We start from the raw sequence: 13,068 nt of genomic DNA on the forward strand, positions 1-13,068 counted from the left end.
GAAGGGAAAGGAAGTGTCAGAGATGGACCATGTAAAGGTGAGAGAAGGGTGGAAATTGGAAGCAAAGTTGATAACGTTTTCCAGTTCGGGGCGGGAGCAGGAAACGGCACCGATACAGTCATCAATGTACCGGAAAAAGAGTTGGGGGAGGGGGCCTGAGTAGGACTGGAACAAAGAATGCTCGACATATCCCACAAAAAGACAGGCATAACTAGGACCCATGCGGGTACCCATAGCGACACCTTTTACTTAAGGAAGTGCGTGGAGTTGAAGGAGTTGTTGTTCAATGTGAGAACAAGTTCAGCCAGGCGGAGGAGGGTGGTGGTGGATGGGGACTGGTTGGGCCTCTGTTCCAGGAAGAAGCGGACAGCCCTCAAACCATCCTGGTGGGGGATGGAGGTGTAGAGCGATTGGACGTCCATAGTGAAGAGGAGGCGGTTGGGACCGGGAAACTGGAAATTGTCAAAATGACGTTGGGAGTCAGAAGAGTCACGGATGTAGGTGAGAAGAGACTTGACCAGCGGAGAAAAGATAGAGTCTAGATAGGAAGAAGTGGGGCAGGAGCAGGCTGACACAATGGGTCTGCCGGGACAGTCCCGTTTGTGGATTTTGGGAAGGAGGTAGAAGCGGGCTGTCCGGGATTGTGGGACTGTGAGGCTGGAAGCTGTAGAGGGAAGATCTCCATAGGAGATGAGGTCAGTGACAGTCCTTTGGACGGTGGCTTGATGTTCGGTGGTGGGGTCATGGTCCAGAGGGAGGTAGGAAGAAGTGTCCATGAGTTGGCGTTGAGTTTCTGCAAGGTAGAGGTCAGTACGCCATACGACAACAGCACCACCCTTGTCTGCAGGTTTGATGACCATGTCGGGGTTAGACGTGAGAGAACGGAGTGCCTCAAGTTCAGAGGGGGACAGGTTAGAGTGAGTGAGGGGGGCAGAGAAATTGAGATGACCAGTACCTTACCTCCTATCCCAGGTGCTTTAATTTTACTAACCAACCTCCTGTGGTGAACTTTATCAAAAGCCTTCTGAAAATCCAAGGATACCACATCCACTGACTCCCCTTTATCAATTCTGTTAGTAACATGCCCTAAAAACTCCAACAGGTTCATCAAACATGATTTCCCATTCATAAATCCATGTTGACTATGCCCAGTCAGATCATTATTATCCGAGTATCCATTTATCACATCCTATAGAATAGATTCTAGCATTTTCCCAATGACTGATGTAAGGCTGACAGGTCTGTAATTCCCGGTTTTCTCTCTCCCTCCCTTTTTAAATAGTGGGCTAACATTTGCGACCTTCCAATCTGCAGGAACTGCTCCAGAATCTATAAAATTTTGGAAGATGATCACCATTGCATCCACTATCTCCATAGCTACCTCTTTCAACACCCTGTAATGTAGAATATCAGGTCCTGGGGACTTATCAACCTTCACCCCCATTAATTTCTCCAATACAACCTTCTTACTGATACTAATTTCCTTCACTTCCTCATTCTCCCTAATCCCTTGGATCTCTAATTCTGGGTGATTTCTTGTATCTTCCTCAGTGAAGACAGACACAAAGTAATCATTTAGCTTCTCTGCCATTTCTCTATTCCCCAGTATAAATTCTCTTGACTCTGCCTGTAATGAACCCACATTTGTCTTAGCCAAAAGTTTCATTTTTACATACCTGTAGAAGCTTTTTACAGTCCTTTTATTATTTTTTGTTAGCTTACATTCAGATTCTATTTTCCCTTTCTTTATCAGTTTCTTCGTCCTCCTTTACTGGATTCTAAAATCCTCCAAATCCTCAGGTTTACTACTATTTCTGGCAATTTTATAGGTCTTTTCTTTTAATCTCATATAATCCTTAACTTACTTTGTTATCCAAGGTTGACTGCCTTTACTTTTGGGGGTTTTGTGCCTTGAAGGAATGTATAGCAGCTGTAAACTATGTAGTATTTCTTTAAAGACTTTCCATTGCCTATGTACTGTCATTTTAATGTATTTTCCCAATCCACCTCAGCCAATTTGCCCCTCATACTTTCATAATTGCCTTTGTTCAAATTTAACACCCTGGCTTCAGATTGAACTACCTTGCTTTCAAACATAATGTAAAATTCTATCATATTATAGTCCTTCATCCCTAAAGGTTCTTTTACAATAAGATTAATTAGCCCTTTCTCATTACATAAAACTAGATCTAAAATAGTCTGTTCTCTGGTTGGTTCTTCAACATACTGCTCTGGAAAACCAACCCTAACACACTCCATAAACTCCTCCTCCACAGCATTAGTGCTCATTAGGTTTACCCAGTCTATATGCAGATTGAAATCACCCATGATTACTGTATTACCCATGCCACATGCTTCTCTAATCTCCTGATTAATAGCATGCCCCACACTGCCTCTACTGTTTGGTGGCCTATAAATAACTCCTACCAATGTTTGCTGCCCAGCGAAAACCCACACGGCAACAGGGAGAAGTTGCAAACTCCGCACAGGCAGTACCCAGTATTGAACTGTGAGGCTGCGCTGCTAACCACCGCGCCACTGTGCTGCCCTTATTTATGAGAGTTGTTTGAGGATGTAAAGCACAGAATGGATAAAGGGAAATCAGTTTTTGCATTTCCAAAGGCATTCGAAAAGGTGCCACATAAAAGGTTACTACACAAGGTAGGAGTTCATGGTGTTGGGAGTAATATATTAACATGAATAGAGGATTGGCTAACTAACAGGAGACAGAGAGTCACGATAAATGGGGCATTAGCAGGTAGGTAAACTGTAACTAATGGAATGCCATAGGGATCAGTGCTGGCGTCTCAACTATTCATGGTCTTTTAATGACATAGATGAAGGGACCGATTTTATTGTAGCCAAGTTTTCTGACAATACAAAGATTAGTAGGAAAGCAAGTTGTGAGGAGGACACAAAGAGTCTGCAAAGAGATATAGACAGGTTAAGTGAGTGGGCAAAAATTTGGCAGATGGAGTTTAATGTGGGAAAATGAAAACTTTGGTGGGAAGAATAGAAAAGCAGAATATTATTTGAATAGGGAGAGGCTGCAGAATGTTGCGGTACAAAGGGATCTGGGTGTCCTTGTACAGGAATCCTAAAAGCTAATTTGAAGGTACATCTAGTAACTAGTAAATAGAATAAAATGTTGCCATACAGGGCACTGGTGAGACGGCACCTAGAGTACTGTACACAGTTTTGGTTTCTTTACTGAAGGAGGGATATAGTTGCATTGGAAGCAGTTCAGAGAAGGTTCACTAGACCGATTCCTGGGATGAGGGAGCTGTCTTATAAGGAAAGGTTGAGCAGGTTGGGCCTATACTCATTGGAGTTTAGAAGAATGAGAGGTGATCTTATTGAAACATATAAGATTCTGAGGGGGCTTGACAGGGTAGATGTTGAGAGGATGGTTTCTCCTTGTGTAGAAATCTGGAACTGGGGGCACAGTTTAAAAATAAGGGGTCTCCCATTTAAGATGGAGATGAGGAGGAATTTCTTCTCTCAGAGAGTCATTAACCCTTGGAATTCTCTCCTCCAGAGAGCAGTGGAGGCCAGGTCATTGAATATATTCAAGGCTGAGTGTTACGAGATTACTGCTATTTCTTTTTAAAATATGTTGAGAACTTATAGATGAATCATGGACAGTGATTCATCTGGAATCTTGAAGAAGCTGAACTTTGTGGGGGGGGGGGTTTAAAGGAAGGTCACCAGAAGGTTTGGACTGAGAGTGGAAATGTAAACAGTTATTGGAAGGCATCTGTTTTCAAATAAAGAGCCAGCAGGGGTTTTTTGGTTTGGAGAGATGCTTGCAGGGAATTGACAAGCCATGATTTATAGATGTCATAAATATGAACTTTTGAAACCTTTGTTGCTGCATTTCTGCTGTAAGACCTGACTGAAACCTTCTATAGTTGCATCTCTTGGAAAGCCTACCCAAACATCACCTGGAAAGAACTGTTCTAGGAAGATCCAATTGACAGCTGCCTATTTGCCTTTGGGACACTTCACCGAAACAAAAGACATCTTTCCATATCTTCTTTCCGCCCAAGTGTTTTTTTTTTCTTCCTTTTATTTCTTTGTAATAACTGTAAATAAAAATCCCTTTTTTTCCCTGTAAACCTGTTATATATATATATATGTGTGTGTGCATGCATGAGGGCTAGGATACATAAGGAGCTTTACTATTTCAATTTGTGAGTATGTTTTAACTCAGTATTGGTTAAAGCTTGGTTTCTCATAAACTGATAATTTTGTTGTTTATTAAAGAAACCTGGCTGCTGTGCTTCATTCTGGGGAATATGATTGACTGTTGCGGTAAGTGGGAAAAATGTAAATATACATTGTGACCTGTGGAGAAGTGGGACTGAATTAACAGTGCACTCCTCCCACCATGGTTGTAACAATATTTAGACAGATATTTGAACTACAAGGGAGTTAAGGGTTATGAGGAGGCAGGCGGCAGGTAAGTGGAATTAAGGCCACAATCAGATCAGCTCTGAACTTATATGGCAGACCCAGCTCAAGGGATCGAATGGCCTACTCCTGCTCCTATTTTTTATGATCTTTATGATATTCACAGAGCTCAGGAGTGGATTAATTCTCAGGTTTACAGGGCTCAGGGTGGATTAATGAAAGGTCTAACTCCCATGTTTTGGGCTATGCCCCAGTACTAGATTCCCCAACCAGCAGAAATAGTTTCTCTCTATCTACCCTATCAGTTCCAATTGATATCTTGAAAACTTTGATCAAATCTCCCCTTAATCTTCTAAATTCAAGGGATTACAACTCTCATAATGAGGTGATGCATTCTGGCAGAAGGAATAGAGAAAGGCAGTATATATTTAATGGTACAATTCTAAAGAGTGCGCAAGGAGAGAAGGACCTGGGGGTTCATGTGCATAGATCATTGAAGGTGGCAGGACATATTGGGAGAGTATTCGGCAAAGCATTTGGGACCTTGGGATTCATAAATAGAGGTATTGAATGCAAAAGCAGGGAAGTTATGCTGAACCTTTATAAAGCTCTGGTTAGGCCATAACTAGAGTATTGCATTCTGTCGTGGTCACAACACTTTAGGAAGAGAGTGAAGGTTAGAGTGTAGAGGAGATTTACCAGAATGGTTCCAGGGAAGAGGGAATTTAGCTACAATGTTAGGCTGGAGAAGCTGGTGTTGTTCTCCTTGGAGCAAATGAGATGGAAGGAAGATTTGATAGAGGTAAACAAGATTATGAAAGGTTTAGATAAAATAGACAAAGAAAAGCAGTTCCCATTAGCTGATGGACTAGGGGACACTGATTAAGATTTTGGGCAAGAGATACAGGAGGGAATATGAGGAAGAACTTCTTTTACACAGCGAGTGGTAATGACCTGGAACTCGGTGCCGACGAGGGTGGTGGAAGTGGAGATGATAAATTATTTCAAAGGGAAATCAGATGGGCACCTGAGGGAAATAAACCTGCAGGACTATGGGGATAGAGCAGGGAATGGGTCTGACTGGATTGCTCTACAGAGAGCTGGCATGGAATCAAAAAACTGAATGTCCTCCTTCTGTGCCGTAATGACTCTAAGACTGATTTGTATAATCTCTCCTCATAATTTAACCCTTGGAGTCCAGGTATTAGTCAGGTAAATCTGCGCTGTACTTCCTCCAAAACCAATATATCCTTCCTAAGATATGCTGTCCAGAACTGAACACAATGCTCCAGGTGCGGTCTAACCAGGTCTTTCTGTATCTCAGTGCTTTTCCAGTCACACTGATACCAGAAATATTTTCCCACAGACAGAATAAACAAACCTTGTTGCTTCCATATTCAAAGGCCGTTGATATTCAGGTCCTGATGAATCGAGTGACTCTGTCAGATCTAGCCCCTGTAAAAGGAATTTACAAAATCCATCAATGTCAGTCCAGGATAGAAATTCACAACTTTCTCTCATCCTGCTTCCTGGCCCAGGATTGCAGCACGTGATCCCTGCTGCACATTGCCCTGAGGAGGGGCAATATAGTCCAACACTCAGAGCAACCTACATTCCACCTACATTACTGGGATAGAGAGACAGAGTTTAGAAACACTGACTATCACAACTCCAGGAAATCATCCCAGGAGGAAAAGGGGGAATAGTGTGTAATAGATATCACATGCCCTGATATCCCCCCAGGCCTGTCAGGCCAACCCCCATTCCTCCCAATCCACAGCCTAGCAGCTTCCTGTACCTTGAGCCAGCCCTGCCCAGGTGTGTCCCAGTCCAAGGGCAGTCTTTGTGGAACCAGGGAATGGGGACCTCCTGCCCTGTGCTGTGTCCCAAATGGTTCCTCCCTCCGTCCCCCCATCCCCTCCCCCAGGCCCCTTTATAACTGAGCTAAGTTTCCTTTAAAGTTTTGACCATTGATGTTAGTTTATTAATCCTTACTTCCTCCAAAAGAGGCCGTTAACCTGGGCCTGTCACCAGGAGAAGCCCTGCAGCTGCCACCCGCTTGGTGTAATCGTGGGACCGGAAACTTCTTATTGAGGGTGTTTCTGAAGTCTCCCCGTCCACCCACCAGCTCCATTACGCTCCTGCACTCAGCAGTTTCTCACCCATTGTGGATCCAACACAATGGACCCCGTCCTTCTCCAGCATCCACACTGGCATGCTCTCATCGCAGCCTGACACCGCACCTGCACAAGGGGTGGGGGAGGGAGGGGGGGCTCCTGTAATAAGGATAGGGCACATTCTGACACGCGGTGAATGCTGGGTATCAGCTCCGCCATCGTAATATCATATTGGTGAATAAGAAATTATGTTTTATGATCCGACTGAGATTGAAGCCAGGCGGCCATGATGTAACATTAATAATCAATTAATAGAGCAACCAAGTGATGACCTTCGTAAACACTTTTACGGGGAGGATTACAAGGGTGGGAATGTACAATTCCCATCAAACCCTCCCGTGACAGGTACAGCTCAGAGTTGTTGACACGTTTGGACCATTTCCTGTCTGCCAACAGGCGAAGCAACTGAACCGATAGCAAGCTGGTGGGAGCAGCAACTGCTGAGCAAAGAGGAGAGTGTTGCATGTTGCAAGTGTGGGTTTGGACTGTTGAGGAGGGGGAATTTCCGGAAGATCCAGAGGTGTTTTGTATCTGCCCTTGTGTTCTTTTCTTTCATCTGCACAAAGGAAGCTCCCACCCCAGCCCAACTGCGTACTCAGGATGGCTGGAGCTGCCCAGGTGAAGAAAGTCTTTGTGCAAAAGCAGGAAAAGGAACCAGATGGCTCCAGTCGACCCAGGCAAAGAAGCCTCCCCGACTGGAAAACTGTGGACTTTGGACTCTCTGCAGTAAGGTGCTCCAACCACCTATTTAAGAGAACATCTGTGCAGCCTTTCTCTCCCTTCCACCACTCGGCCACCTATCCTCTTCTTTTCCTTTTCATTTCTACCCCTATCCTTCTCCACTTACACACCATTTTGTTTAAAGTTTTAAAAGAAAATACGAACATATGAATTAGGAGCAGGAGTAGGCCACTCGGCCCCTCGAGTCTGCTCCACCATTCAATAAGATCATGGCTGATCTGATTGTAACCTCATTCATGCCTACCCTCATAACCTTTCATCCCCTTGCTTATCAAGAATCTATCTACCTCTGCCTTAAAAATATTCAAAGACTCTGCTTCCACCGCCTTTTGAGGAAGAGAGTTCCAAAGACTTACAATCTGGCCAATGTTACTTTATCTTATGGGTGCGCGTGAATCCATGACAAGCCGTTCATCACTGGTGGCGAGGCCCTCTTACATGTATGCTGTTGCAGTAGCTGCAGCTGCTCCTGTTTCCCCATCACTATTGGAACTAATAACATCAAAGCATGGGGTCAAGAGCTACGTCCACCCAAACATGATAATAGAGGCATGTGTCAAAGCAATGGCCGAAGTTGGCGGCCCCTCTTCCATTGTCACTGCCTCTAAAATGCATGGGAAGGCTGTGTTTTTCCTGAAAACCGAGAAGGCAGTTTCCCTGGCCCTGAGCAAGGGACTCACCATGGGTGGGACATTTCTGCCAGTGGACCCCCTGGAGGCCACTGCGCAATGGGTCAACTTGTCAAATGTCTCATCTATCATTCCCAGTGAGCTCCTCCGCCCCTATCTGCACTATCTGGGGGAGGTAAAGATGGGGCTCACCCCAGTCCCTCTTGGTCTTAGGGAGCATGGCCTCCAGCATGTCTACTCCTTCCACCGCCAGCTTTTTATACAGCTGGTGTGGGAAGAGGTAACAGAGGGCCACTTTAATGTGGAGTACCAGGGGGCAGTCTTTCATGTCCTCCGGACCTCGGACAGGGCATGGTGCCATGCCTGTAAGGGGGTGGGGCATGTTTGTAAAAGCTGCCCCAACCTCTGGACCGCCAACCCACCTCCGCAGTCCAGGGTGGTGCCTCTGCACCTCCCCCTACACCTGTAACAGCCACCACTCAGTTGGTTGTGGAGGCAGTGGTTTTCACGGCCTCCAGTTGAGTGGGGGAGACCTCTTCTACTCCCTTCTTCTACTCACTGGAAAAATGGCAGGGGATCCGTAAGCAGCTCACTGAGCTGCTGGCCGATGACGGGTCCTCTGTCACGGATCCGGGGGGAATGGGCCTCTTGGTCTGTATCTATTATGGCATGTTGTTCTCTCTGGGATCCGTCCAGCGAGGACATGTGCAAAGTTTTGTTGAAGGACCTGCTGAAGTTCAGCCGTTAGGGTGCCGAAGTACTGGAGGCTTTGCTAACATTGACTGCGCTGACTTGCACCCTCCACCAGCTCTCGAGGGGCAAATCCCTGGGGCTGACCGTGGAGTTCCTCAGGGCGTCCTGGGGGGCGATTATGCGTGGGTCTTGGGGGAATGCCTGGTGACCCCTCTCATGGCACAGGGAAGTCATCATCCTGCTGCCAAAGAGGGGTGATCTCCACTTGCTTAAGAACTAGCATCTGGTCTCCCTCCTCAGCAAGGATTATAAGATCTTTGCCCAGGATATGTCTACCTACCTGGCCTCCGTGCTGGCCCACAAGATCCACCTTGACCAGTCCTATACGGTCCCAGGCTGGTCCATCCAGGACAACATCCACCTGGTCCAGGACCCGATCCATCATTCCCAGAGGACTGGTCTGTCAGTCGCCTTTCTCTTTCGATCAGGAGGTTGACAGGGTGGATCATGAATATTTTTGGGGGATTCTGCGTGCTTTCGGACTCGGGCCACATTTTATGACCACGGTTAGACTTTTTTTTTTAAGGTGCTGCAGAGGGTCTGGTCAAAGCTAACGGGTCCTTGACAGTGACCCTTTGCTTTGGAAGTAGTAGTAGTCAGGGATGCCCCATGTCCTGCCTATTATATACCATCTGCATGGAGCCATTCATGTGCCTGCTTTGTAGAAGGTTGGCAGGTTTGGCTCTGCATGGGCTGGGCATGGGGGTCATCCTCTTGGCTTATGCCAATGACTTGCTCCTCACGGTCTGATCCCGTTGACTTGCAGAGGATACACAAATGCCAGATGTTTTCTGCTGCATTCTCTGCAAGCATTGAGAGAAATGTTCCGGTCTCCTGGCAGGTGGACTCCCTGCCGGAGGAGTTAATGCCTTTTTCATCGTGCCTCATGCACCTCCTCAGTCTGGGAGTCTGCCTGATCCCTGCTGAGGAAGACTGGCCGGAAAACTGGCAGGAGTTAGAAACTAGGGTGCTGGACAGGGTTGCTCCAAGTGCTTTCCTACAGGGGCCGAGCGCTGCTTATGAACCAACTGGTGATCTCAATGCTGCGGTACCGGTATAAGTCCATACCCAGGCTGCGACTCTCCGCCTTCAGATCCTGCAGATACCTGTACATTGAGCGTCCTCCGAGATGGCTAGCGGCGTATTTTTTCCACCAGAGGCACTGCCTTCAGGATGACACGCAGCTCCTGGCAGCAGCTGTTAGCCACAACTCTCTGAGGGAGTTGCCTGTCTTTTACCGGGATCTATTCAGAGTCTGAAACATGGTCACCTCCGTTCAGGGCACTCCCCTGCCGGGGAAGAGTGGGCTCTGGGGATGGACTGACAGGTGGATTAGCCAAAGCCTCCGGGATGTTCCTAACTGTGGGTGTCGAGGGGTCTCAGGTGTGTGGAGCACTCCCCTTGAGCTGTCCCCCGCTCGGCCGGAACTGCTCGATGGACGCAAGCCCTGAAACCTTCCTCAGGAGCCGGTCCCACACAACCTGAGCCGCCTCTCAGAAATGTCCTCCGTGCCATTCCACACCACATGGACAGGTTTCCTGTTTCGGCTGCTCCTGCACAGACTCCACTTTCTTGTCTGCCAACCGAACACGTCGTGGTCCATGTTGCCATCTGGCGACAAGGGGAATCCCCGGTGGAGGTCTCTCTACAGAGGAGTCCTCCCGCTTTACATCAGGGATCTGGAGTGGAGGGTGCTGAACAGGGCAGTCCCATGCCTTTGACTTTGAAGTAGGTTCACGAATTCCCAGGCAGCCTGCAATTTCTGTGGTCTGGACAAGTCCATGTTCCATGTTTATATGGAGCGTGCGAGGTTGCAGCCCCTCTTGAGTATTTAAGGGGGATGCTCAAGTTTTAGCTGCACTTCAGCCCCACGCTGCTGATCTTTGGGCACCTAGGGTGGGGGTTAGTAGGGTGCTGGGAAGAGGATCTCCTCAATGGTCTGCTCCTGGGCCTGGTCAAGGTAGTAATTCATAGGTCCTGGTAGCAGGCTGTCAGGGGTCCCGTCCACCCAGATTGCCTCCTCTTCTGAGGTTATGTTCACGCCCAGTTGGCCCTGGAGAGGAAGCATGCAGTGTCCACCAGTTCACTTGAGGCCGGTGGGCATCGCAGGTGCTGGAATGCATCTCAGATGCCGAAAACAGTATTTTAAATTTGGGATTTGTTTTAGTTATCTGTTTTTAATAAAGTTATTTATGCAAAATGCACATAAAGGAGGCTTGAGGAATGAAGGCCCCCTCGACAAAAGGGTCCTGGTGTATAAAGGCCACCTATAAAAAAAAGGGTTAGATAAAGCGTAAAGCTCCTTCTACATTATTGCATCAAATACAGGACTGTTACCAATACCTGCCCTGGATACCAAGACTAGGAGACACACTCTGGAATGGATGGAGAGCTGGGACTTGTCCATGAGAATATCTGAAGGTCTGAGAACTGAAATAATATAGAGTAATGATGAGATGTTCTTCGTGGCTCAGTGCTTACATTCGCATCTGAATCAGTAGGTTGTGGGTTCAAATTCACATCCAGAGAATTGAGCACAAAATCTCAGCTGATACGCCGATGCAGTACTTAGGGGGTGCTACACTGTCAGAGGTCCCATATTTCACATGACACCTTCAACCAAGACCACATCAGTTCTTTCAATGGACACAAACAATCCCATTAAGTTACTTTCAATAGCAGGGGTATTCTCCCTGGTGCTACCAATATTTATCCCTAAACCACCATCGCTAAAAAAGATTATGTGGTGTTGTGTATTGTGTAAAAACAACCGCTCAAGTCAAAGCCTCCAATCAAAAATGTACAATTCTGATTGTGGTGGAAGAAACGCACTGTTAATTCAATCCTGTCCCTCCACAGATCGCCGAACATATTTTAAACTTTCCAAATTAAAGACCAGCCAAATTGTACCATCTATTAACCCCCGAATGAGGCTAACCAAACCAGGTGTCTTTAAATCAACAAATTAACTGATTAATTAGAAAAACTAAATTCTTAAACACTACAATGATATAATCAACATTTAAAATAGAATGTTTAGAATCCTTGCAAATTTACACTCCTACCGGAGGTGAAAAAGTCCGAGGTTACTGGAGGTCTTCAAAGCCGTCCGATGAGGAGGAAAAAGGTTCTTCAACAGTAGAACGGTCCGCAGTCTAATTCCAGCAGTAAGTGATGCTTTCCTTCTCCAGCGATGGCCACAGTAAATCAACAATTCCTAATCATTTTCATTAGAATCAATCTGGCTTTAGAATTTTTGAGGGATAAAAGATTGTCACAGTCTAACTTCCCTTCCTTCAGTTTAAATTATCAGAAATCTCAGTTTTGGCTTGACATTTTAGAATTTTAAGAGAGAATAATAAACAAACTAAATTCACTTCCTTCAGATTAAATGGGCTGAGAGCTCTTCTTTCATGTGCTAACACACAGCTGTATGTCTGTGTCCTCTCTTAGAATAGTCTGTTTGCACTATAAGCCAGTTCAAAATTAAATTGTAACAAATGTATCTCTCGATGCGCAGTCCAAGTGGCTGTATCCAAAGCGACAAGAATGAACCCTTTGAATTGCAGTCTCCGAATGGCTGCATCCAAGGCAACGAGAATGCATTCTTTGACTCAGTGTTTGGAGCTTGCTGGCTTAAAGCAGTACAGCTCTTTTCCAGCCTTAAAGGCACATTGCATTATTCCTGGAAAAAAACTACAGGATCATAACAGTAGTCATAGCCACCTTTCTGTTTATGGTGCATTTTTTGCACAACTTTCCTCCTGTATTTCCAACATTAATAGGACTCGCATTTATATAGCACCTTTTATGACCTCAGGATGTTCTAAAGCATTTTATAGCCAATGGAGTATTTTTGAAGTATTGTCACTGTTGTAATGTAAGAAACACAGCAGCCAATTTGAACACAGCAAGCTCCTACAAACAGCAATGTCATAATGACCAGATCATCTGTTTTACTGATGTTGATAAAGGAATAAATGTTGACCGGGACACCAAGGATAACTCCCCTGCTCATCTTTGAAATAGTGCCACAGGATCTTTTACATCCACCCAAAGGGCAAGACAAGAGCCTCAGTTTAACCTTCGATCTGAAAGACGGCACCTCTGACACTGAGTGTCAGCCTTGATTTTTGTGCTCAAGTCCTGGAGAAAACTTGAACCCGTAATTTCCTGACTCAGAGGTGAGAGTGCTACCCACTGAGTCACAGCTGCCAACAGCACTGAGTACACATCAAAATAACTTCATTAGCTGCAATACACCATAGGACATCCTGAAGTTGTGAAAGGCACAATACAAATACAAGTCTTCCATTAACAAAGGAGAAAAGGCCCAAAAATGGAACAGTCAGTAA

Source organism: Heterodontus francisci, chromosome 22, assembly GCF_036365525.1.
Source record: "Heterodontus francisci isolate sHetFra1 chromosome 22, sHetFra1.hap1, whole genome shotgun sequence".
NCBI classification, from domain to species: Eukaryota; Metazoa; Chordata; class Chondrichthyes; order Heterodontiformes; family Heterodontidae; genus Heterodontus; species Heterodontus francisci.